The sequence below is a fragment of the Thalassophryne amazonica genome, chromosome 11 (genome assembly GCF_902500255.1).
Source record: "Thalassophryne amazonica chromosome 11, fThaAma1.1, whole genome shotgun sequence".
Lineage (NCBI taxonomy): Eukaryota > Metazoa > Chordata > Actinopteri > Batrachoidiformes > Batrachoididae > Thalassophryne > Thalassophryne amazonica.
The window spans coordinates 17,160,698-17,185,367 of NC_047113.1; the positions used below are offsets into that span (position 1 = coordinate 17,160,698).

Genomic DNA, 24,670 nt, shown 5'->3' on the forward strand with positions numbered 1-24,670 from the left:
TCTTGTCTCAGAGTGATGCTGAAAAACTAATTCATGCATTTATTTCCTCTAGGCTGGACTATTGTAATTCATTATTATCAGGTTGTCCTAAACATTCCCTGAAAAGCCTTCAGTTAATTCAAAATGCTGCAGCTAGAGTACTGACAGGGACTAGAAGGAGAGAGCATATCTCACCCATACTGGCCTCTCTTCATTGGCTTCCTGTTAATTCTAGAATAGAATTTAAAATCAGGTCCCATCTTATCTTAGGGACCTAATAGTACCATATCACCCCAATAGAGCGCTTCGCTCTCAGACTGCAGGCTTACTTGTAGTTCCCAACAGTGATCGTGTATTTGACATGTTTTGTGCATCTAAACTACGTTTTTACACCACTTTTTAAGGCTCTATTGAGGCATATGTAACGGCGCCATCTTTAATTACTGAGAAAACATCGCAATGAATGAAAGCAGACAAACTTCATAAGTATTTTGAATGGAAGCCTGTTAACGACGACAAAACAGTTTTTGAACAAAATGCTGCTTGTTGTCTGTAAGATGGTGTTAGTTTGACACAGTTCCCTGGGTGTGATGAGCCAAACAAAACCACTTTAGATCACAGCCCCTCCGCAGGCTGCAAACCCTCCCGCAGCCGGTGAGAAAATATCCACCTTTTCTCCCTCCCGCGTTTAAAACCGGAAGTGAATTTACAAGCGCGCTCATTGGTCAGTTGTGATTGGGCGTATCTGCTTGTGTATTTACTTTACTGAACCAACGGTTGGGCGAATAGCCACTCCGTTCAATGAAAGCCTCTACAACTCTGCGGGAGTAAACAGAGGCAGCCCAGTCTCGTGCTTTGATCGTGCTCCCGTCACAAAATGAGTCACATTTTCATGATGCGTTCTTTTTTTATTTTACAATTTCTAACCCTACCCCTTCCCCTAAGATAGATAGATAGATAGATAGATAGATAGATAGATACGAGGTCTGTGATAAAAGTAATGGACCTTATTATTTTTTTCAAAAACCATATGGATTTGAATCACGTGTGATTACATCAGACATGCTTGAACCCTCGTGGGCATGCAAGAGTTTTTTCACGCCTGTCGGTTACGTCATTCGCCTGTCGGCAGTCTTTGAGTGAGGAGTGACCCACCCTCTCGTCGTTTTTTCATTGTTTAGGAATGGCTCAGAGACTGCTGCTTTGTTTGATAAAAATTTTTTCAAAAACTGTAAGGCACAACTGAGTGGACACCATTCGATAAATTCAGCTGGTTTTCAGTAAAAATTTTAACGGCTGATGAGAGATTTTGGTCTGGTAGTGTCGCTTTAAGGACGGCCCACGGCGCCTGACTGCGATCTGCGCTTCGAGGTGGCAGCGTCTCGCCGCTTCAAGTTGAAAACTTCCACATTTCAGGCTCTGTTGACCCAGTAAGTCGTCAGAGAACTTTCAGAAGAAGTTGGCATGAGGAGTTTATTCGGACATTCCATTGTTAACGGACATTTTGTAATGAAAGAACGTGCGGGCAGAGTCGCATGTCGGGCCGGACCCGACCGCGGGGGGTCGCGACAGGAAAAACACCTCCGTTGGAAACCTTAACGGGCAAGTTGGAACATGCCCAAGCTGTTAAACAATTTCTCAGTTACTCACTTGTTGAAAGCCATCAAAAGCCGCCTGAATTTTACAAATGGTTTTCAACACAGAGGTGTTTTTCCTGTCGCTGCACACACAGATTCGCCGAGTCGTTACGGAAACGACTCGGCGAATTTGCGCGCACGTCTTTCATTACAAAATGTCCTTAAACAGTGGAATGTCCGCATAAAGTCCTCATGCCGGCCTGTTCTGAATCTTCTCTGTTCTCTCACGACGTCCTGGGTGAATTAAGCCTTAAATTAGAATGTTTTCAGGTCGAAACAGGCCGACGACGGTGCCTGGAAGCGCTGCGCGATGTCCCACTCCGTGGGAAGTCCTTACAGCGACAGAAACACCCCATAATCTCTCATCAGCCGTTAAACTTTTCACCGAAAACCAGCTTAATTTCTTGAATAGTGTCCACTCGGATATCCCTCACAGGTCCAGAAAAAATGTTGATAAAGCAACGCGCCGTCCGCAGCGGCTATTCAGACAAAGAGATTCCGACGGGCGGGGTGGAGCACTCCTCACTCAAGGCCTGCCCACAGGCGAATGACGTCACCGACACGCGTGAAAAAACTCATGCATGCGCACAAGGGTTCAAGCTTCTCTGATGTAAAAACATATGAATCAAATCCATTTGTTTTTTGAAAAAAATAAAAAGGACCGCTTTTTTCATCACAGACCTCGTAAATACTTTATTAATCCCGAGGGAAAACCATAACCCCCACATACATCCCCCCCCCCCCCCCCCCCGCGTCACCCCACATTTCGTGATACCATCAGGAAATGAATTCATGCTCCAGTCACACAGTCACAAAATATGTGGCGCTTTTCATGATAGTATCACAAGCTAATAGATCAATTTACTTTTCATGGTGCCATCACGAAGTGGTGTGAGATTGGGTTGGCAGCAGTGAGAGGGGGGAGGTCCAGAGTGTTTGAATATCCAGTTGTGTGGGGGGTGGGGAGGTGTGAGTCCTTGTCTTCAAAGTGTGAATAGAAGACGTTCAGGTCGTTGGCCAGCTTGAGGTCGTCAATAGAACGAGGTGCTCTGGGCTTGTAGTTGGTGATCTCTTTCAACCCCCTCCACACAGAGGCCGAGTCGTTGGCAGAGAACCTTTGCTACAGACGTGAACTGTACATGGATTTAGCCTTTGCCACCTCCTTGCTAAATCTAAGTACTTTGCACCTCTATAGCTGTCTCTGTCTCCTTCTCTGAAAGCCACCTCTTTCTGCTGACAGAGCTGCTGGAGTTTAGGTGTGAACCAGGGCTTGTCATTGTTATATCTCACCCTGGTACGCTGTGGGATGATGCTGTCTTCACAGAAATGAATATATGACATCACAGTGTCCGTGTAGTCATCTAGACTGTCTGTCTTATGTGGAAATGATTGTTGTACTAAAGCTTCAGATATCTCTCGCTGAGATAGATGATGACTGGTGTGCAGTTTGAAGCAGAAACGAGGTGTTAATCCATGAACCGCGTCATCAGGGGGGACCGAGTCGGTCGGCGACACCGGATTACAGATTTTGTAGCCATTTAAATTTAACATTGAAAACCCCATTTAATGTACATTTTACATTGTATCTTAAACATTTCACATTATAATCCAATTACATTTGTTCTGCAAATCTGATTGGTTAATTGTATGAGATTTCAGATGATAAAATATTGCATTGACGGTGAGCCCATTAGCATCAGCCTAGAAACGCCGGCTGTGGAGGACGGTTTTCGGACTGTGACGAGGCGGAGGAAGCCCCGTAGGGCTTGGTGCCCGGTTGTGGCACCCCGATCACACTCACCACTACGAACTGTGAATCAGTTATCCCCCTTGAATTTACCTGATGTGAAATCTCCAAGCCCACAAGTGACTTCCACTCCTATCTCCAGGCCAAAACACCGGACTTTAGTGATAAGGGATTCTATCACTATCTACAGCTGTCCTCCCCTTAAATGAAGCCTGCCCACCAGCATATACATTTAGTCACGTCTCTCGTGATGCGAAGCAAGGCGGGGGTGTTGCTCTTATTTATAAATCTAGGTTTAGCTTATTAGCTGTTGGGGGTCACAAATATAACTCGTTTGAGCATCTGATTCTCCGCTCCGCTCAGGATATTACGCATTGCCAAGGTCAGAAGAATAAAAATTAGCCGTATTACTTTGTCACTGTATATAGGCCTCCTGGCCCATATTCTGAATTCTTAGAAGAATTTGGTGCGTTCATCTCTAACTTGTCAACTAGTGCAGATAACCTTCTGATCATAGGTGACTTTAACATTCATATAAATAAGCCTTCTGTTCCCCTCTGCAAATCATTTATGGAAATTGTGGATGCATTAGGATTTCAGCAATGCATTCGGGATTCAACGCACATTAGTGGAAATACCCTGGATCTGGTTCTCGCACATGGTATTGCTGTCACGAATATTGACATCATGCCTCTTACATCAGTTTCGCTGCCGTGTTTAGTGGAACAACAACCTTATTTATCACTGCAGCAATGCATCAACTCCTCAACTAAGACTGAACTAGAAGCTAGACTGCCTGATGTCTTAGCCTCACTTCTGACAAATACCCAGTCATTAGACAGACTTGTTGATAGTTTAAACTCAGTGCTCAAAACGACACTCGACATGATTGCACCACCTGTGTTGAAACCGCGCTCCCCCAAATCACAGTCATCTTGGTTCAATGATTACCTGCGTGACCTCAAGCATAAAGCAAGAGGTTTAGAATGGAAATGGCGTCGTTCAAAATTAGAAGTATTCCACCTTGCGTGGCGTGATGCTATCTTAGACTATAAGCATGCATTATTGGCTAAAAAGCGGACCTATTACTCTAATTTGATCAACAAAAACAAGCATAACTCAAAGTTCTTGTTCGACACGGTGGCAACAGTTATTCATGGACAACCACCTGTAGCTCGCTCTCCTTTTACAGCACAAGATTTCCTAGATTACTTTGAGAAGAAAATAGATGACATTAGGTTGAACATATCCTGGCATGCCTTAACCCAGCCACTACACCCTGCTATTGAGGTGGGCGCTACTACTGAGGTATTACCTAGATTTACAGAATTTGATAGTATCTCTCTAGACATGCTGACGAAACTCATAATGTCAACAAAAAGCACAACCTGTTTATTTGATCCTATACCAACAAAACTGTTTAAGGACCTGTGGCCCACTCTTGGGCCGACTGTGCTGGAAATTATTAATCTTTCTTTAATATCTGGATCTGTTCCTAAATGTTTCAAATCTGCAGTGATTAAACCATTACTTAAGAAACCTAATCTTGACCCTAGTGTATTGAAAAACTATCGGACGATATCAAATCTATCACTTTGCTCTAAAATTCTGGAAAAAGTGGTGTCATGACAGCCTGTAGACTATCTTGCTGAGAATAATCTCTTTGAGCCACTGCAGTCTGCTTTTAGAAAATATCATTCCACAGAGACGGCTCTCACTAAAGTGGTGAATGATCTTCTGCTTACAATGGACTCGGACACCACTACAGTTCTGCTGCTGTTAGATGTCACTGCTGTATTTGATACAGTGGATCATCATATTCTACTTGATAGGCTGGAAAATCATTTTGGGATTACTGGGAGTGCCCTTGCATGGCTGACGTCATACCTGACCAGTCGTTCTCACTGTGTTTTTTACAGCAACACTACCTCTAACCTTAGTGACATGAAATTTGGGGTTCCTCAGGGGTCTGTCTTAGGCCCGCTTTTCTCCCTTTATATAGCACCCCTTGGGCACATATTGCAGCATTCTGGGATTACCTTTCACTGCTATGCAGATGATACTCAGTTATATATGCCGATAACTTCTGGTAATCTCGTTCACATAAAATCCTTAGAAGATTGCCTTGCAGCAGTGAGAAGCTGGATGTCTAGAAACTTCCTACTTTTAAACTCTGAAAAGACTGAAATGATGGTTCTTGGTCCAGTGAGACATCAGCATCAATTTGACCAGTTAACACTCAGCCTAGGCTCGTGTGTCATACATCACACTGACAAAGTGAGGAACCTTGGGGTAAATTTTGATCCTTTGCTGTCCTTTGGCCTCCATATTAGAAATATTACTAGGACTGCTTTCTTCCACCTGCGAAATATAGCTAAGCTTCGTCCCATCCTACCTATGGCTGATGCTGAGACCCTGATCCATGCGTTCATCTCTTCTAGACTGGACTACTGCAATGTTCTATTTTCTGGTTTACCGCAGTCTAGCATTAGGGGTCTCCAACTGGTTCAAAATGCTGCAGCCAGAGTTTTTGACACGAAGCAGAAAGTTACGAACCACATTACAACCCATTTTGGCGTCTCTTTCACTGGCTTCCTGTCCCAGGGAGATTCAGATTTTAAGGTTCTGCTACTAACCTATAAAATTATTCATGGACTGGCACCTCCCTACCTAGCTGACCTAATTAAACCTTACGTACCGGCCCCGGCTTTACGTTCTCAGGGTGCAGGACTACTTTGTGTCCCTAGGGTGAATAAGAAGTCTGCGGGTCACAGAGCTTTCTCTTATTGTGCCCCTGTTCTGTGGAATGGTCTCCCTGCGTCAATAAAACAATTAGATTCTGTGGAGACTTTCAAGTCCAGACTTAAGACGCACTTATTTTTCCTTTCATATGGCTAGCATACTGGTACAGTTTTGTTTTACGCTTTTTACTCTTTTAATTTATGTTATTAGTAATTGGAGCATGCTGCGGCCTCAACATCACCTAAATTCTGGGTCTTTTAGTGAAGCTTAGGGCTAGCGGACGTCGATCACCTTAGTATTTCTTCTGTTTTTCTTGTTGATTAATGCTGGCTAATTATACAGTATTTTTTGACTTTCTGCTGCCTGATTCTGTTTTTTCTCTAAGGTGCAGCTTCATCCAGAGATGGGAGTTGTGTTTGTGTTGGCGACCCTCCTGTCCTGTGCACCAACAGCAATTCTTGTATATTCATCCGTGAATTGTTCTGTGAATTGTTTCTGTAATTTATGTTTGTAGCATGGCCCAAGCAGAGGGTCACCCCTTTGAGTCTGGTTGCTTGGAGGTTTCTTCCTCAGAGGGAGTTTTTCCTTACCACTGTTGCTCTGGGGGTTGGTAAGGTTAGACCTTACCTGTGTGAAGCGCCTTGAGGCAACTCTGTTGTGATTTGGCGCTAATTGAAATAGGTTTTCGGCCTTGCCGCTTACGTGTAGAAAGTTATCCAGATTCTCTGAATCTTCTGATTATATTATGGACTGTAAATGACGGAATCCCTAAATTCCTTGCAAATGAACGTTGAGAAACATTGTTCTTAAACTGGTTGAACTGTTTTTTCCACGCAGTTGTTCACAAGTGGTGATCCTTGCCCCATCTTTGGTTGTGAACAGCTGAGCCTTTTGGGGATGTTCCTTTTATACCCAATCATGACACTCATTATTAGTGTCCTCAGTTCCCAAACACTTATTGAGTGTTGTTAGAAGGAAAGGTGATGTAACACAGTGGTAAACATATCACTTTCCCAGCTTTTTTGAAATGTGTTGCAGGCATCCATTTCAAAATGAGCAAATATTTGCACAAAAACAATAAAGTTTATCAGTTTGAACATTAGATATCTTGTCTTTGTGGTGTATTCAATTGAATATAGGTTGAAGAGGATTTGCAAATCATTGTATTTGGTTTTTATTTACATTTCACACAATGTCCCAACTTCATTGGAATTGGGGTTGTATTACTCCGTGCCCTGACCGCGTTCCTATGCAGATGTCAATGATGGCGCTGTCAGCTGAGAGCAAGAGAAACTAGTGCAGCGATGACGATGCCGAAATGGGTGAATTTAATCTATCATACGAAAGTATTGATGTGGATTCTGATACAGAATTACTCAATGCAAGATTCACCGACCGAATTACTTACAGAAAAATAAACCTTGCAAACGATGGAATTGGATTAGAATGGGTATAACCCCCTTGTGTCTGATGATTTGCGGACGTTAATGCTGGTTTACGGTTGCAAATATCCATAATCCAGCATTAACGTCCGTTAATCATCAGACACAACAAGGGTAATTCCCTGAATCACTCTCATATTTGAACGTGAGGTGCAGACTGACACTCACTATCGCCTGACAAAGTTTGATTCGGATGTGATCTGGATTGTAGATTTTGCGGATATTTGAATTTAATAATTTGGTGTACATTTGATAAGAAGGGTATGTCACATGTGCCCTCTGTCAGTAACAAACATGGTTTCTGTTTCACGAGCGTGAAACATGATTTTAAATCTTGCTCCACTGCAGCACTGACTGTGACAGTGAGTGACAACAGATGCTGGCTGTTGTTGTGCTGTCTGTGCTGAGTTTATGAAACAGAGCGAGACTGATGCACACTGTTGATGATCTGTGCTAATATACTAGACTTGCTGCATATTTCAAGCAAAGGACAGCCCTGCACCATGGCCCTGTGCTGAAGTAGCAGCACTGACTGGCTGCTTGATCTGCTAGAACCGTGTATATGAAACAAAGGGAGAGGAAAGGCAACTGCAGATAATCTTGCACACACTAAAACTTTGGAGGACTGCCTGGCTTCAGCGAAAAACAGGATGTCTAGCAACTTCTTACTTTTAAATTCTGACAAGACAGAGATGATGGTCATTCGTCCTGCAAAACACAGGCATCAGTTTGATCAGCTAACCTTAACCTTTGACTCGTGTGTTACTGGGGCTGGGTATCGAGAACCGGTTCCTTTCGGGTATCGTTAAGAAATGATTTGATCCACCAAATAACCTTTTTGCTTAATGATTCCCTTATCGGTCCTTCAGAGTGGCCATTGTTTTTGGGGGCGTTTGTCAGGAAAATGATCATTTCTCTACATTGATTGCAGACCCTGCAGCAGGTCTGTAATCAACTCTTCTGCAGTGCGGCTTTGCTTTGAACCTTGAACCAATCAAAGCAGTGATTCGCAGATCGAAGCAGTGCTTCGATTTGTTGCTTCGTTGATTCATTGTTTTATTTCGCTTTATCTTAATTTTCCCCTGCTAAAATCATATGTCTTTGAGTAATAGTTACCTTTTTTATGTTAAACTGACCTGTTGTGGTCTTCTGAAACGGTTGATAGATGTTAGGGGTGTCGGAAAAAATCGATTCACGTTCGAATCGCGATTCTTATTTATTATGATTCTGAGTTGATCCAAAATGTCCAAGAATCGATTTTTTTAAAACATTTTTTAAACATAATTTTGCTTACTCGCTGCATGTACTGTTTGTCAGGCAACGGCTTCCATACTACAGCGTCCCCGCGAGAGAGGGTGCTCCGGCGTGCTTCAAACACTCATGCGCTGCAGAGTTCAGTGGCTGTAGCTTAGCATGGTGGATGAAGAGGTAATTCAGCCAGCACCATCTTTGCTGAAGGCAAATGTTTGGGCGCATTTTGGATTTTATTATTTGCTGCGTAAGAAGGAGCTTGACATGACTTGTGCAGTGTGCAGAATCTGCAAAATGAAAGTCAAGTACTTCGGAAACACTTCAAATCTGCAAGCCCACATGCTACGCTATCACCCGGAGCTAAAAGAGGGGAGCAGCGGTCTCTGCCGACTACTGACCAGCGCTTCGCTAAACTGCCAGCCAACTCCGAACGAGCAAAGCAGATAAGTAAAGTTACATCTAGAATCACTTGATTAACCTTGTAAAGCTGCATTTTCTTAAACATAAACATTTTTTAAGTAATATAACTATTTCTCAGAGCTCTTTGAATCGAAAATCGATTCTGAATCGAATCGTCACCCCAAGAATCGGAATCAAATTGAATCGTGAGTTGTTGTACAATTCACATCCCTAATAGATGTATTTTATATCTTAAAAACGGGACCGATGTTAACGCGTTAGCATGTCTATGGCATTTTCAATGTTAAAGTTAGCATTAAGCTGTTCCCATGTTTGTGTGCATGTTTTCTGTATAATAATTAATGGCTCAGCGTTCATTGTTGTAAAAGAGTCAAATTGTATTTTTTTAGTTTTATTCATATATTAATAATAATAGGAACAACAACAATAATAGTAATAATTAGGGATGTCCCGATCTGATCATGTGATCGGAAATCGGGCCCGATCACGTGGTTTCAGACTTCATCGAAATCGGACGTTGCATCCCATCAGGAATCCGATATTTTATCCTCATTATTTTGATCAGCGCTATTTCAAGCTCATTATTGCAGATTAATGGGCCTTTCACGGTCCGAAGCGTCAGAGGCGTGAGACGCATTGCTTTACAGAGGCACAAATGCTGAGCTAAAGCGACACTTCTGACAGGAGCGCGCATTGCCACTTGTCGGCAGGCTGACGTGGTCAAAGTTCAACCCAATCTGTTTTTTTTAATTGAACAAAAGAAAAAAAAGTAAAAGTAAAAATAAAAAGGTACGATACTTTATTGACAGACCTCGTAAGTTCAACCAGACATTCTCGCACACGCGTGCGGCTGAAACCGATTCCAGAGGAGAAAAGGGAACAAGAGTTGCGCAGTGAATTTGGGAAGAAGAGATGGAATTGTAACCCGGACAGAGGTGGGGGGAGTTACGTGCGCAAAGTTTCTTTTGCAGAACTGCTGTTTGTGTGTTTACCTGCGCTCAGCCTGACACCTCGATGGAAATGACAAGAGGATGATGGACACTTTCCTACCGAAACTCTTGCTCAGTTTATCCTTCTGGTGCGCAGCAGGACCCGGTGCTGACCAAGTCCTCAGGACACGATCTGTCATCTGATTAACAAAAAGCAAAAAAACAAAACAAATTGTCCTATGATCGTTTGTCTGCAAAACAGAGTGAGAGATGGTGGTGCGCCGAGTGACGTGTACACTCATCACATTTAGGAGCGTGTCTTAAAGAGCTTCCGTCTTCATTCATGTTCACTGCGCTGCTCTGAACTTGTTGAACACTGATAAAGTATCATAGGGGAACACTGAGGACTGTCAGGACACAATGTAAGTTTTTTTTTTTTTTCCTTTTACTTTTCAAGTTGACTTTTGAACTTTTGACCCTCTGAGCTGTGACGTAGCTTCGCGCTGTCCACAGGAACGACGCGTCAGGCCAAAACACGGAAGACTAGTGGCAGAAAACCACTGATCTGTACAAATGGTAAATGGATTGCATTTATATAGCGCTTTTCCATCTACATCAGACGCTCAAAGCGCTTTACAATTATGCCTCACATTCACACCCCGATGTCAGGGTGCTGCCATACAAGGCGCTCACTACACACCGTGGAGCAATAGGGATTAAAGACCAAGCCCAAGGGCTCTTAGTGATTTTCCAGTCAGACGGGGATTTGAACCACAGATCAGTGCAGAAACCACGTGTCTGAAGAAAATCCTTGGAATGTTTTTTGTTGTTGTTGTTGTTGTTTGTTACCTCAAAATTTCTGATTACTGTTTTAAAAGGTTTAGAACACTTGTAATTAAAACAGCTAAATCAATAAAGCGTTCTTTAGAAACCTTTAATCTATAAATTAAAACCACCTGTTATTTCAGATTAGATAATTTCTTGTTTAACATAAGGAACCTTGGACATTTATTTTTAGACAAATAAAGTAACATGGAAATATGTACATTTTTAAGTCTGGTAGATTTATTACTTGATTGTTCAAGCTACCTCAAGGAGAAGTGCATTGTTTAAGTGATAAATAATAAAATAAGGTGATTAAAATGAAATTATTATATATTTAGCATTTGTTCATTGTTCATTCAGTTTTTTAAAGTATCGTATCGGGACTCGGTATCAGCAGATACTCAAAATCAGATGACTCGGAATCGGATGGGGGCCAAAAAAAACCTGATCGGGACATCCCTAGTAATAATAACTCATAATAACTAATAATGCTACAATACAATTTTAGAGAAAGAGACAAAAAGAACCTGATGAAAAAAAAACACAACAGAAAAGATAAAACCAACTAACAATGAAAATAAATAAATACATACAGAAATAAATAAGTGTTTCCTGTGAACACCTAGTGACTCTTACACCTCCATTTCATCCATGTCTTGTTTAAGTTCAATGACAGTTTGTTTCGGTCAAACCATATTTTCAGTTTGTTATTTCTTCAGTGATTTCCTCCAGAACTATCTGCCAAGCTAGAAAACTGCTGCATCCTTGTAAGAGCAGAATACTACTGGAATGAATTTGAATAAGGAAAGTTGGATTTTTTCTCACCAAAATGGATGCTGCACTCACTGCAGCTTATTGTCTGGAATAGCCCCAGATTGCATTTCAGAGTTTCTAGAATTTAAACATTTTCTTGTGGGTGGTGTTGGGGGGTAATTTTGGGTTACAGCTTTTTTGTTATTCACCACGTTCATCTCTGAATATGTCAATCGTGAGTCACTTTTGTGCGGATTAAAGTCACTAACTGGGACTCCTGTCTTGTTGGGAGAAAGAAACGAGAATCGTCCTCCATTCTGTTCACACAGCTCCAAACGCTGCGCGGCTCTCTGCCGAGTCAGGTTAGAACGATAGAATCCAGCCACAATTAATAACTTCAAAGCAAAATGCCGTTTAAATCAATTGACACCTCTTTCCAAATGTTGTAATACAAACAAACTGCAATTGATCAAAAATGTATTTTTCCTCCCAAAACCAGACATCCTGCGCTGACGTGCAGCAGCCGACTGGGCTCAGCTCAGAGGTATGGAGAGAAACTCATGCCAAAATGTCTGAAAGGAAATTCTTTTGACAAAAACTACAGATTTTATTTATTTTTATTTATGTCCAGAGATCAAGTATCCAGTGACCAATTTAAAATGTTGTTGACATAGAAAACCTGTAAAGCCTACTTTTAGTACACAGAAAATTCACAAGAGGTATCAACAAGGGAATCGATAAGGAATCAGATCGATAAGCAGATAATGGCATCGATATTGATAAAATCTTATCAATACCCATCCCTATGTGTTACACATCACAGTGAAAAAGTGAAAATCCTTGTGGTGATCTTCCACCCCACACTGTCCTGTGACCTACACATTCGAGAAATCACTGTGTTGGGTTTCTATCACCTCCGTAACATTGTGAAGATTCATCATATCCTGTCTATGGCTGACACAGAGACTCTGATCCATGCTTTTGTCTCTTTAAAATTGGATTATTGGGGACTATAGTCTCATTTGAGGGTAGGCAATAATGGGGGTTAAAGGAAAGAGCATATGATGCAAAAAATTCTACTTCCAGGTACAGCCCCATCATCACATTAAATATGTCTAAAACCTGCCCAACACAACCGTTCTCATTTGCCTTGTCTTCCCTTCTCCACTGGGAACCAAAAAAACTCAACTTATGGCAACTGCTTTGGTGATTGCAGTCAAAAACAAAATGCAGTGTCCTATTCTCTGGCGTACCACAGTCCAGCATTAAAGGTCTCCAAATGGTTCAAAATGCTGCTGCTGGAACTTTGATTATGAGTAGAAAGTTTGGCCATATGACTTCAATTTTGGCCTCCCGTCACTGGCTACCTGTCCCTGCGAGGTCAGATTTTAAGCCCATATTTCACAGAGCAGCAAATGCTGACAAACACAGCAGATTTTGGGTTTCATCAGGGTTTGTAAAAGCTTGCAAACAATATTTAGGGTCGCAAAGTTTGAATATGTTCAAAATTTCATAGTAAATTAATTTTTCTGCAAATAGTTGCAAGCATTTGTAAAAAAGTTGTAAGGATTAGTTAACAGCTGTTAACACATGCTGCCAAAGTTCTTTCTGGTTCACAATAATAATAATAATAATAATGACTTTTCAAGACAGCCAAAGTGCTTTGCAAGTTGCATTATTCATTCACTTGCACATTCACACACATAGATGGTGATAAGCATGGAAGCTGCCATTCTGCGCCTACGGTCCCTCCAACCACCACCTCATTCATACACAGGCAAGGTGGGTTAAGTGTCTTTCCCAAGGACACAAGAGCAATATGCAGATTTTTTGACTGGTTGGGAGCTGGATTCGAACGGCCGACCCTTCGGCCATAAGACGGCTCGCTCTACCAACTGAGCTACTGCCATCCCAAGCACAAACCACAAGCACTTTCTGAACCAAACAATGTATCTTTTCTTCCTGTCTTTTTTTTGTTGTTGTTGTTCCAGCAGGATAGCTGCAGCAGCAGCCACACAAACCAATTCTTCCTCAAGGGCAGCAGAAAATCACTACATTCATCAGCATTCACTGCTTGATTTTCGGCAACCGAGTTGAGGAATCCAAAAATTGCAACATTCGTCAGCATTTGGCACTCTGTGAGATACTAGTCTTAAGAAATTGTTACCTATCTATAAAGCAAGAAATGTCTGTGTGTGGGTATGTGGCATGCATATCTCTCTGTTTTGTCAAATCGACCTCAGCTTTCTGGTATGGCTTGCACATGGCACAATGATATACATCCTTTATTATGAAAATTTTGGGAATTAACTTTCAAAATCTTTATTTTGAAACCTTTATTTTCATTAACATAGTAACATTAGTACTTCCAAGATGCCACTCTCTGTGGCGACTGTATGCTAACTCTGGCAAAGAGCTGTAACTTCAATGTCAGGATAAAGTGAGAAAACAGACTGCAGGAGAATAACTTTTGAGAATAGCACTCAGTTAAATGTGTTATTTCACATTTCTTTGCACATAATATCAGGTGTGGCTCACTGATGTTACTGGTAGCAAAGTTAAAAAACATCACATCGTTCATGTTGCTCACACCATTTCACAATAAAATGTTTAATGCCAGCAAATACTTTTACTGTGAAATGCATGCTGTCAGTATTCCTTGCGACTCAGTTTAACTTGACAACACTGTTTTTTGCTTAAAACGACAAATTTCCCACAATTTCTACAAAGTGTCAGTGGGTACATAACCTGAATAAAATCTATGTGTGCTCTAATTAGCTGCAAATTGGATATTTTCCCATATCGGACCAATTACAATGACAATCGGTCTGCAACACATATTTTCGTTACAAACCAAGAAGCTAAAAACACAATTAGAAAAACCAAGTCGAACATGAATGTACTCCATAAATATCTAAACAGCATCACAAAAAAAAAAAAAAAAATTGAAAGTTTACCTGCTAACCTCCTGCCAAAGAAAGAGCAGAAACTACCTTCGCTACTGTCTGTTGATGTTTATTACTGTAATATTAACTTCAACAGTTTCACTCGCTAGAGTCAGCTGTCATGATAATCATGTTACTTTAAAAAAGGTGACAGTAACTTTTTTGGCCTTCCCCGAGCATCTCTGAAGGAACGTACACAGAGAGGAAACTAGTAGACATTAAAATGATCTTAGGGCAAACTGCACCTTTACATTTATTTGTGTTCTTTCTGTGTGTATTCTCAAGGTCAGTATCCAGGCAGTTTAACCTTGAGAGGCGGGTTTTTGCAGCTCATGCAAATACATGTAATTTGGTCACTTTTCAAAGGGGTCAGACTCATCAATAAAGTCACTTTAATATACAATGGTTCATTTCAGGTCATCTTAGTGTATAAATCTGTGTTTGAGGCAATGACAGCTGTCAGCTGGCTGTTAGAAGCTAGTTAGAGACAATAAAAAAAACGTCTGATTTCAATAAAACAGCAAACAGACCGAGCATGTTGTCATGGAAGCACGAATTCTGGCCTTTGGATTGGCCACTTTGCCTGGTGACGTAGTTCCAAACTTGAGAATTAAAGCTGTTTAATGAAGGCACTTTGCCTTTATAAAAAAAAAAAATCCTTCAAATATCCTTCTTGTTTCCTCTCTTTATGTATGTTCCTGCAGAGGTGCTGATAGAAGACTGAAAAAAGTTACCATGACATTTTGTAAAACGGCCTGATAATGGCATTGGCCACTGTTTTGGAGAAAAATTTATTGTTTAAATGAACAGAGCAATCAGAAAAAACAGACAATAGATTAATCAATAGTCATTATTGGCAGCCCAAACACACATAGCTAGTGACAGGTCTGAAAACATTCCCATGAGGTTAAAACAGTGTTTGCCATTTTAACCCGCATGCTAGCTGTTTTTTAAGGGATTATTAATTAATTATTAATTATTATTAATTCTCTTTTAAATAGTTCCTTATAAAGAATATTATGCGCACGCATAATGTCTGATCGGGGCTCTGCCTTCCACTCTAATTCTGTCAGGATTGTGGCACATTAGAGTCCATTATCTCCTGAAAATAGCGTCTTCTGAGTTGTTGCAATACGAGACACACATCTGGCGTGTCCAGGCATGTCCATGATCACAGCAGCAGTAAACCAGCAGCTGTGACACAAAGAGCAGCATCACGGCACTTTAAGTTCCAAAATCTGACAGACTCTGAAAAAGTTAAGAGTTTCGGGGTGTGTCGTCTCCTCTGTAAATCCGAGCCACGGCTTTCAAAGAAAAGCTCCGAAGCTTCGTTAGTGGACATAACTGCATTCCTTTTACTCTGTCTGTCTGGGATATTTCTGTTTTGCTATTAACAATGTCACACGCAGAGAAATGTCGAGAATTGCTGAGTGAGATGTCTTCCAGAAAAGCACCTGTTACTTCGCTTAGGGAGAGGAATAAAAACATCAGAACAGGGACTTTTCTTTACTAAAACAAACAGGTAAGACCTTATATTATATCTGTGGGTGATTTACTGCAGCTTGAAAGGGGGGCGGCTTTCAGGAAATCAACTGACAGCATCAACTGACGCATTTCAATTTATGAGAAAGCCTGTAAAAATCCATAAATTAGCTGCAACATTGTTTAAGCCACAGTGGTCAAAGCGTGTGAAAAAAGTAGCAGCTTATAGTCTTGAAATTATGGTACCTTATCGTAACCATAAAGTCAGGAAAACAACACAATGCATCTCTTGTAGTGGCCACTGGGCCCACAAACTATGAATGGCTAATCCCCAGAACAATAACAGCAGATAATAACAGCACACTGTAACAACTTAATATTGCTGCTATGTTTTACCAATGTATCCCACTAATTAGTGATGGAGGTAGGTGTTGTGAGTAATTATTCACTCATTCCTCATTAATTGCCTGGATGATAGCAAAGCAGCTGGATAGCTGTCCTTAGCCAAAGTTAAGAGACAACCACTCTACCACACAGCTGTAACTGCGATATTTAGCTTACAGCTTTTGGACACACCACATAAACCACTAACCACTCTGAGCTACACCTGATATTTCAAGACTGCCAGAGCAGTACACTAGGGGCTGAAATAGCTAGTCAAACAAACAATGAATTAATAATAATAATAATAATCAACTACTATTTCAATAATGAAAGTCTTTTAAACACTGAAAACACCCCAGAATGAGAGGAACTGGGAGCGTTGAGGAATGTGGTTGAGACTGAGCCAAGTAGCATTAGTTATGCTGGTAAACTAGCTGGGATAATATTTAAACTTGGGCCATTGTCAGCAAAGTGTATCTTTATTCTTTGACTTGCCAAGATACCATCAAACTATTAAAAAAGTAACAGTATGTTGAACTTCCAGCACTGTATTAAAAAAAAATCTAAGGTAGACGAAGTGTATGGTACTCCAGCCATTAGTGTAATGTTTATGCTCTACACACTAATAATGTGCCATTTGTTAATGAACAAGTAAAGAACAAATTTTAACAAGAGTGATATGATCTGAGCCTTATATGGCTCCCTGTTTACATACCATACCAACTTTATTTATAAAGCACATTATAACAACCAGCACTGAGACAAGGTGATATACACTACAAACATAATCCAAATTAAAACAAATACAATAAAAATGATAAGAACCACTAAAAGCAATTAAATGATCACTAAGCCTTGGTGTCAAAAGCGAAGGAAAAAAGCTAACTTTTGAAACAAAATTTTTTAAAATGACCAATGAGGGTACCTCCTAACACCCAGAGCAGGCTGTTCCACAGTTTGGGAGCAACAACAGAAAATGCCCTGTCCACCCTGAGCTTTCTTTTCAACCTAGGCACTTGCAGGAGCAGCTGCTCAGCTGACCTGACCTGAACTGTTTCAACAATTGACCATCCCTGAGTCACCAGCAAATAAATTTGGCGATCATCTGCACAGCAGTGGAATAAAATCCCATGTCTTCTAAAAATAGTCCCCAAAGGCAATAAATATAGACAGAAAAGCAAAGGCCCCAAAACAGAGCCCTGTGGAACACCACATGACAAAGGGACTACAGAAGATTCAAAGCTACCAATATTCACAGAAAACATCCTGTCAAATAGGACCAGAACCACTCAGGCACCGTACCACCAATGCCCACCAAGCGATGCAATAGAGATAATAAAACACCATGATCAACCATATCGAAATCATCCGTTAAATTGAGCAAAACCAAGATAACACACAGTTCCCAGTGTCACATGCGAGAAGAATGCCATTAAAGACTTTAACTAATGCAGACTCTGTGCTATGAAATGGTTAAAACCTGACTGTAACTCTTCCAGAATCCCATTTAACTTGTGGGGGTGCTGATGTAGCTGATAAAAATCCCACATACACACATCTTCAACTGCTTAGTCCAATCAAGGGTTGTGGGGGGGAGGCTGGAGCCTATCCCAGCAGTCACAGAGTGTGAGGCATGGTAGACCCTGGACAGGACACCAGTCTGTCACAGGGCCACAAATAGAAAAAACAAACACATTCACACCTGCACGCACACCTACGGGCAATTTTAAGTTTCCAGTCCACCTAACATATGTGTCTTTGGATGTGAGCGGAAACCGGAGCACCCGGACAGAACCCACGCAAACCCCACACAGAAACGCCACAGGTGGGAATCGAACCCATGACCGTCTCGCTCTGAGGCAACAGTTCTAACCATTAAGCCACCATACTGGCAATAAACAATTTTTTTCTAAAACCTTACACAAAAAATGCAGTTTAGAAATGGGCCTATAATTAGCCAAAACTGTGTGATCAAGACTGAGTTGCTTATTGAAACATACACGACTGTAATCATGAAGTCAGAAGGCAGACGTCTGAACTCCCTGTACCTGGCAAGTTGATGTTGACTGTAGAACAAAAGAGGAGAGTTGTCCGTGCTTCTGTATAGCACAAAAATCCAGTGCAACCAGGTACGACTGACTTGTAAAAGAGAAAAGCAGGTGGTGCAACACAGAAGTAGGTGCTGAAAAATCTATTAAGGTGGTGAAAACATACAAAAAGGACTAACATTTCGATGTGAAAGTCACATCTTCATCAGAGTCCTGAAAAGACATGGATGGTACAGCCTAAATACTAATAGGAGCCAGGTGTCATAATGCTTCAAGGGGGTGTGACCATCCGTCAATCAAGGCACTCAACTCAGTTTGTAATCAGTTCGTAATTAGACACACTGTCCCAAAACAAACAACATGACAAAAACCCAGAATAAAAACAATTATTAATATTAAAGATGTTGACTGTATTCTGTGTCATTCCAGTGCATCCAGAAAGTTTTCATAGGACTTGACGTTTTCCACCTTTTGTTGTGTTGTTTGTTGAGCTCAAGCACATCCTGTTTCCACTGCCTTGAGATGTTTCTACAGTTCACCTGGGGTAAATTCAGTTGATTCAATGTGATTTGGAAAGATACACATCTGTCTAAATATAAGGTCCCACAGTTGACAGTGCATGTGAAAGCACAAACCAAGCATGAAATCAAAGGAATTGTCTGTAGACCTCCTCCCTAAGATGGGATTGTCTCGAGGCACAAATCTGTGGAAGAATCATTTCTGCTGCTTGGAAGATCCCAATGATCACAGTGGCCTCCATCATCTGTAGAAGAAATTTGGATGCGCCAGGGCTCTTCCTATAGCTTATCTTTGGCTGCTTTCAGTGATGCCGGTATTTGGTTAGACTCTTTCTCTCCGATTGTTCTGTCTGAGTTATTCTCATTAGTTACTTCATCCAAACCATCAACATGTTTATTAGACCCCATTCCTACCAGGCTGCTCAAGGAAGCCCTACCATTATTTAATGCTTCGATCTTAAATATGATCAATCTATCTTTGTTAGTTGGCTATGTACCACAGGCTTTTAAGGTGGCAGTAATTAAACCATTACTTAAAAAGCCATCACTTGACCCAGCTATCTTAGCTAATTATAGGCCAATCTCCAACCTTCCTTTTCTCTCAAAAATTCTTGAAAGGGTAGTTGTAAAACAGCTAACTGATCATCTGCAGAGGAATGGTCTATTTGAAGAGTTTCAGTCAGGTTTTAGAATTCATCATAGTACAGAAACAGCATTAGTGAAGGTTACAAATGATCTTCTTATGGCCTCGGACAGTGGACTCATCTCTGTGCTTGTTCTGTTAGACCTCAGTGCTGCTTTTGATACTGTTGACCATAAAATTTTATTACAGAGATTAGAGCATGCCATAGGTATTAAAGGCACTGCGCTGCGGTGGTTTGAATCATATTTGTCTAATAGATTACAATTTGTTCATGTAAATGGGGAATCTTCTTCACAGACTAAAGTTAATTATGGAGTTCCACAAGGTTCTGTGCTAGGACCAATTTTATTCACTTTATACATGCTTCCCTTAGGCAGTATTATTAGACGGTATTGCTTAAATTTTCATTGTTACGCAGATGATACCCAGCTTTATCTATCCATGAAGCCAGAGGACACACACCAATTAGCTAAACTGCAGGATTGTCTTACAGACATAAAGACATGGATGACCTCTAATTTCCTGCTTTTAAACTCAGATAAAACTGAAGTTATTGTACTTGGCCCCACAAATCTTAGAAACATGGTGTCTAACCAGATCCTTACTCTGGATGGCATTACCCTGACCTCTAGTAATACTGTGAGAAATCTTGGAGTCATTTTTGATCAGGATATGTCATTCAAAGCGCATATTAAACAAATATGTAGGACTGCTTTTTTGCATTTACGCAATATCTCTAAAATCAGAAAGGTCTTGTCTCAGAGTGATGCTGAAAAACTAATTCATGCATTTATTTCCTCTAGGCTGGACTATTGTAATTCATTATTATCAGGTTGTCCTAAAAGTTCCCTAAAAAGCCTTCAGTTAATTCAAAATGCTGCAGCTAGAGTACTGACGGGGACTAGAAGGAGAGAGCATATCTCACCCATATTGGCCTCTCTTCATTGGCTTCCTGTTAATTCTAGAATAGAATTTAAAATTCTTCTTCTTACTTATAAGGTTTTGAATAATCAGGTCCCATCTTATCTTAGGGACCTCGTAGTACCATATCACCCCAATAGAGCGCTTCGCTCTCAGACTGCAGGCTTACTTGTAGTTCCTAGGGTTTGTAAGAGTAGAATGGGAGGCAGAGTCTTCAGCTTTCAGGCTCCTCTCCTGTGGAACCAGCTCCCAATTCAGATCAGGGAGACAGACACCCTCTCTACTTTTAAGATTAGGCTTAAAACTTTCCTTTTTGCTAAAGCTTATAGTTAGGGCTGGATCAGGTGACCCTGAACCATCCCTTAGTTATGCTGCTATAGACGTAGACTGCTGGGGGGTTCCCATGATGCACTGTTTCTTTCTCTTTTTGCTCTGTATGCACCACTCTGCATTTAATCATTAGTGATCGATCTCTGCTCCCCTCCACAGCATGTCTTTTTCCTGGTTCTCTCCCTCAGCCCCAACCAGTCCCAGCAGAAGACTGCCCCTCCCTGAGCCTGGTTCTGCTGGAGGTTTCTTCCTGTTAAAAGGGAGTTTTTCCTTCCCACTGTAGCCAAGTGCTTGCTCACAGGGGGTCGTTTTGACCGTTGGGGTTTTACATAATTATTGTATGGCCTTGCCTTACAATATAAAGCGCCTTGGGGCAACTGTTTGTTGTGATTTGGTGCTATATAAAAAAATTGATTGATTGATTGATTGATAGCTGGCTACCCATCTAAACTGAGCAATCTGGAGAGAAGGGCCTTACTCAGGGAGGTGGACCAAGAACCCGATGGGCACTCTGTCAGAGACCCAGCATTCCTTTGTGGAGAGAGGAGAATCTTCCAGAAGGACAACCATCTCTACCATACAGGCCTGATTTGTGAATTGCTGCAAAATGGCCAGACAGAAGCCACTCCTTAGTAAAAGCCACAGGGTAGCCCGCCTGAAGTTTGCCAAAAGGCACCGCAAGGACTCTCAGACTATGAGAAACAAAATTCTGTGGTCCCATCAAGTGATTCAGCACATATAGCAAATGTGTGGCAACTGGTATTCACACTCCCATCCAGTAGATGGCAGTGTTCATGGCAGCGTGAATACCAACTGCCACACATTTGCTATACGTGCTGAATCACACTTAAACAGAATTTTCAGTTTTCAAATTGCCTTTTTTTACAAATTAAAAAATGACATATTTACAAATACAGATTTATTTGTAAAAACCAACACACACATTACAGCAACTTTACAGTGTTTTGGTTTTTATAAACCGACCAACCACTGATGACAGGAAGCTCCATTTTCCCATAATGCATTTGGCATGTGTATCTGTAAACACTAAAACCTTCAAAATTAGTGCATTACTTTAAAACTAAGACATATAGCTGATATTTTCACTTCGTAAAAACGACAGAAGTGACGTTAATTTCGATAACCTGTGCGGAATTAGTTTGTTTAACATTTTAAGCATAAGTCAAAACTGCCTTGCTGTGCATAACTCCTCCGACACATCTGCATGACTGTAGCGCTGCGCAAATAAATGATCTTTCTTTCTTTCTTTCTTTCTTTCTGGTCATCATGTCTCTTTTGCTGAGAGAAGGCTGATCTTAGACAGAGGCGCTAGCTCATTGTTGTTTGTGATTGCCTTTGAATTTATTCAGAAGTATCAGTAGCTGCCAGTGTAGTGGAGTCAATACTGAATGTTATTGGTTTAGCTTTTAGCTGTAACTTCCGCTAGATTTTTATGGGTTCATTGATTTAGCTTTATAAAAGTTAACTTTTCAGTTAGCAGATTAATGGTTATCGAAGCTAACCTTTTGGTTAGGTGTGCCCACCACTGGCCAGTTGTATATCTCACTGTACAAGCAAACAGTTGCACTCAGCCACGAGTTCCCCTTGTTTAACATGTAACTCAGAAAAGATCATTCACAGCATACTTAGCTTTACTGTTAAAGTGTTTATCACTCATAAATAAAATGTCAAATGAGCTAAATAATCTAAATAAAGAATTATGAGAATAATGATGTATTGCGTTTTATTTTTGGTACCATATGCCCTGATAAATTGAGCCATAAACATGGGGAATTTAGCCTGATTTCACCTGCTGCTGATTAACGCTCAGAAAAATTAACCTCTCATAAAATTGGACTTTGATAACATCATGTACGGTTACTCCCCCTCGATGGCCTCTACTGAAATAAATGGGGGAAAACAGAATTTTTTGCAGTATGAAATCAGTGTTTTTGTGTACTCTGTTGGTGAATACATCAAAATGGTTAAAATGTGTGTTTTACGAGGATGCAGTAAAACGACTACTGTTGCTTATTAGGTGGACAGATTTTCGAAATATAACACTTTGAGGAGGAAAGTGAGAGTTTTTTGTTTGTTTGTTTTTTGAGTGCCTTGGGGACAGACTGCAGAAATGAAGCCCAGAACAGCATGAGAATGGTCTTCAAAACATGACTCAAACCACGGATTTTATGGCAAAGTGTTTTTCTGGCAAAACAGCCATGTTTGTGGTTTGTGCCGCAGGGTCGTGCTAAGCTAACATGCTACATTTTTATGTCCAACATATATTAACCAGAAAATACAAGAATTTGACTTGAAAGTCAAATTTAAGACATACTACATTTTAGACAAAAAAAAGTAGCCCAGATTGACTGTGTGCACTGGTGTAAGTCATGAAATGGACTGTAACTAGATGGGTGGAGTGACCTTAAGACAGCGAATAGTCAACACCTGGAGGTTGCATAATTTTTGGGGGCTAAAAACAGTTCTGAATCTGTGTGCATTTTTCTGACCATGTATAGCTAATTTTATTTTTGTCAGCTACGTCAGCACCCCCACAAGTTAAAGAGTTGGAAGTAATGATTCATAATTTAGTACATAATTTTTTTTAAAGATATTGTTGATTGGAGAGAGATATGCCTTTTAAGTTGTGCATGCCTTATACTGACAGGGGGCAACAAGACAAGCTGAATATTTAATTGGGAGCATGTGATTAATCACTGCAAAAATTTGCACCTGATTAAGGAATTAAAGTGATAATTGTTAGATTAGTTAATTATCAAAATAATTGTTAGTTACAGCTCTTCATCAAACAAAGACTTTTTTTTGGCAGTATGATATGATAAATATACAACAACTGCAAATAATACCACTGTGAAATGGAAGAACCTTTGTAAGTTAGTGGGCTTAAAATAAGGCACTGGCTGCAGTCACAGGAGATGGAAAACCTCTGACTGGCTGATTGTCATCACATGGTAACTTCCATGTTCTTCGATTCCTTAATGCTTGCCCTAACACTAATGCTGCATTCGACTGTATGCAGAACTCAGAAAAAACATGCTCCAACTTGGAACAGCCATTCAAGTCAGAAACTCTAGCAAGAGCCATGAAGACCAATCTGTCTGTCACTACAATATGGCAACACACAGTGAGCAGTAAAAAGAATAATCTTTTTGGTCATTTTTAGTTTTTATTTGTTAGTATTTGATAGCTGGCTTTATGCAATAAATATATCTGACGAGTCTTGACTTGAGTTGTGGACCAAGATGGAAAGTTTGTTGTGCATGAAGACGTTCTTCCCCATTTTCCCCACAAAAACATCCAGGCAACTGAAAAATTTGCATCTCGAACTGTTGGTTCAACCCTGTCACATCTTGCGTATTTGTTGTTCTTTGCAGCCTGTGTCAGTTAATCTGCACACATGTAAGAATTGTGGTTACTCCGTTTCGTATGGCTAGCATACTAGCGTAGTATGTTACTATGCTTTTTACTTTTTCAATTCATTTTATTAGTAAACAGAGCGGGCTGTGGCTTCAAGTTTACCTAATTTCTGGATCTTTTAGTGAAGCTTAGGGCTGGTGGCCGGTGATCACCTTATGGCCCAGTCACATGGCACACAACAATTCCTGAATGAAGGGGAAAAAAAAAAAATCACACTTTGTTGAGAAAGGTGGACA

At 40.7% G+C, this 24,670-nt stretch overlaps 1 protein-coding gene across 1 annotated transcript in view; it reads right to left on the bottom strand.

Annotated features, from left to right (window-relative positions):
- syce3 (synaptonemal complex central element protein 3) overlaps positions 1-24,670 on the bottom strand; it is a 37,424-nt gene that overhangs the window by 1,081 nt on the left and 11,673 nt on the right. The gene's annotated exons all lie outside the window — the stretch shown is intronic.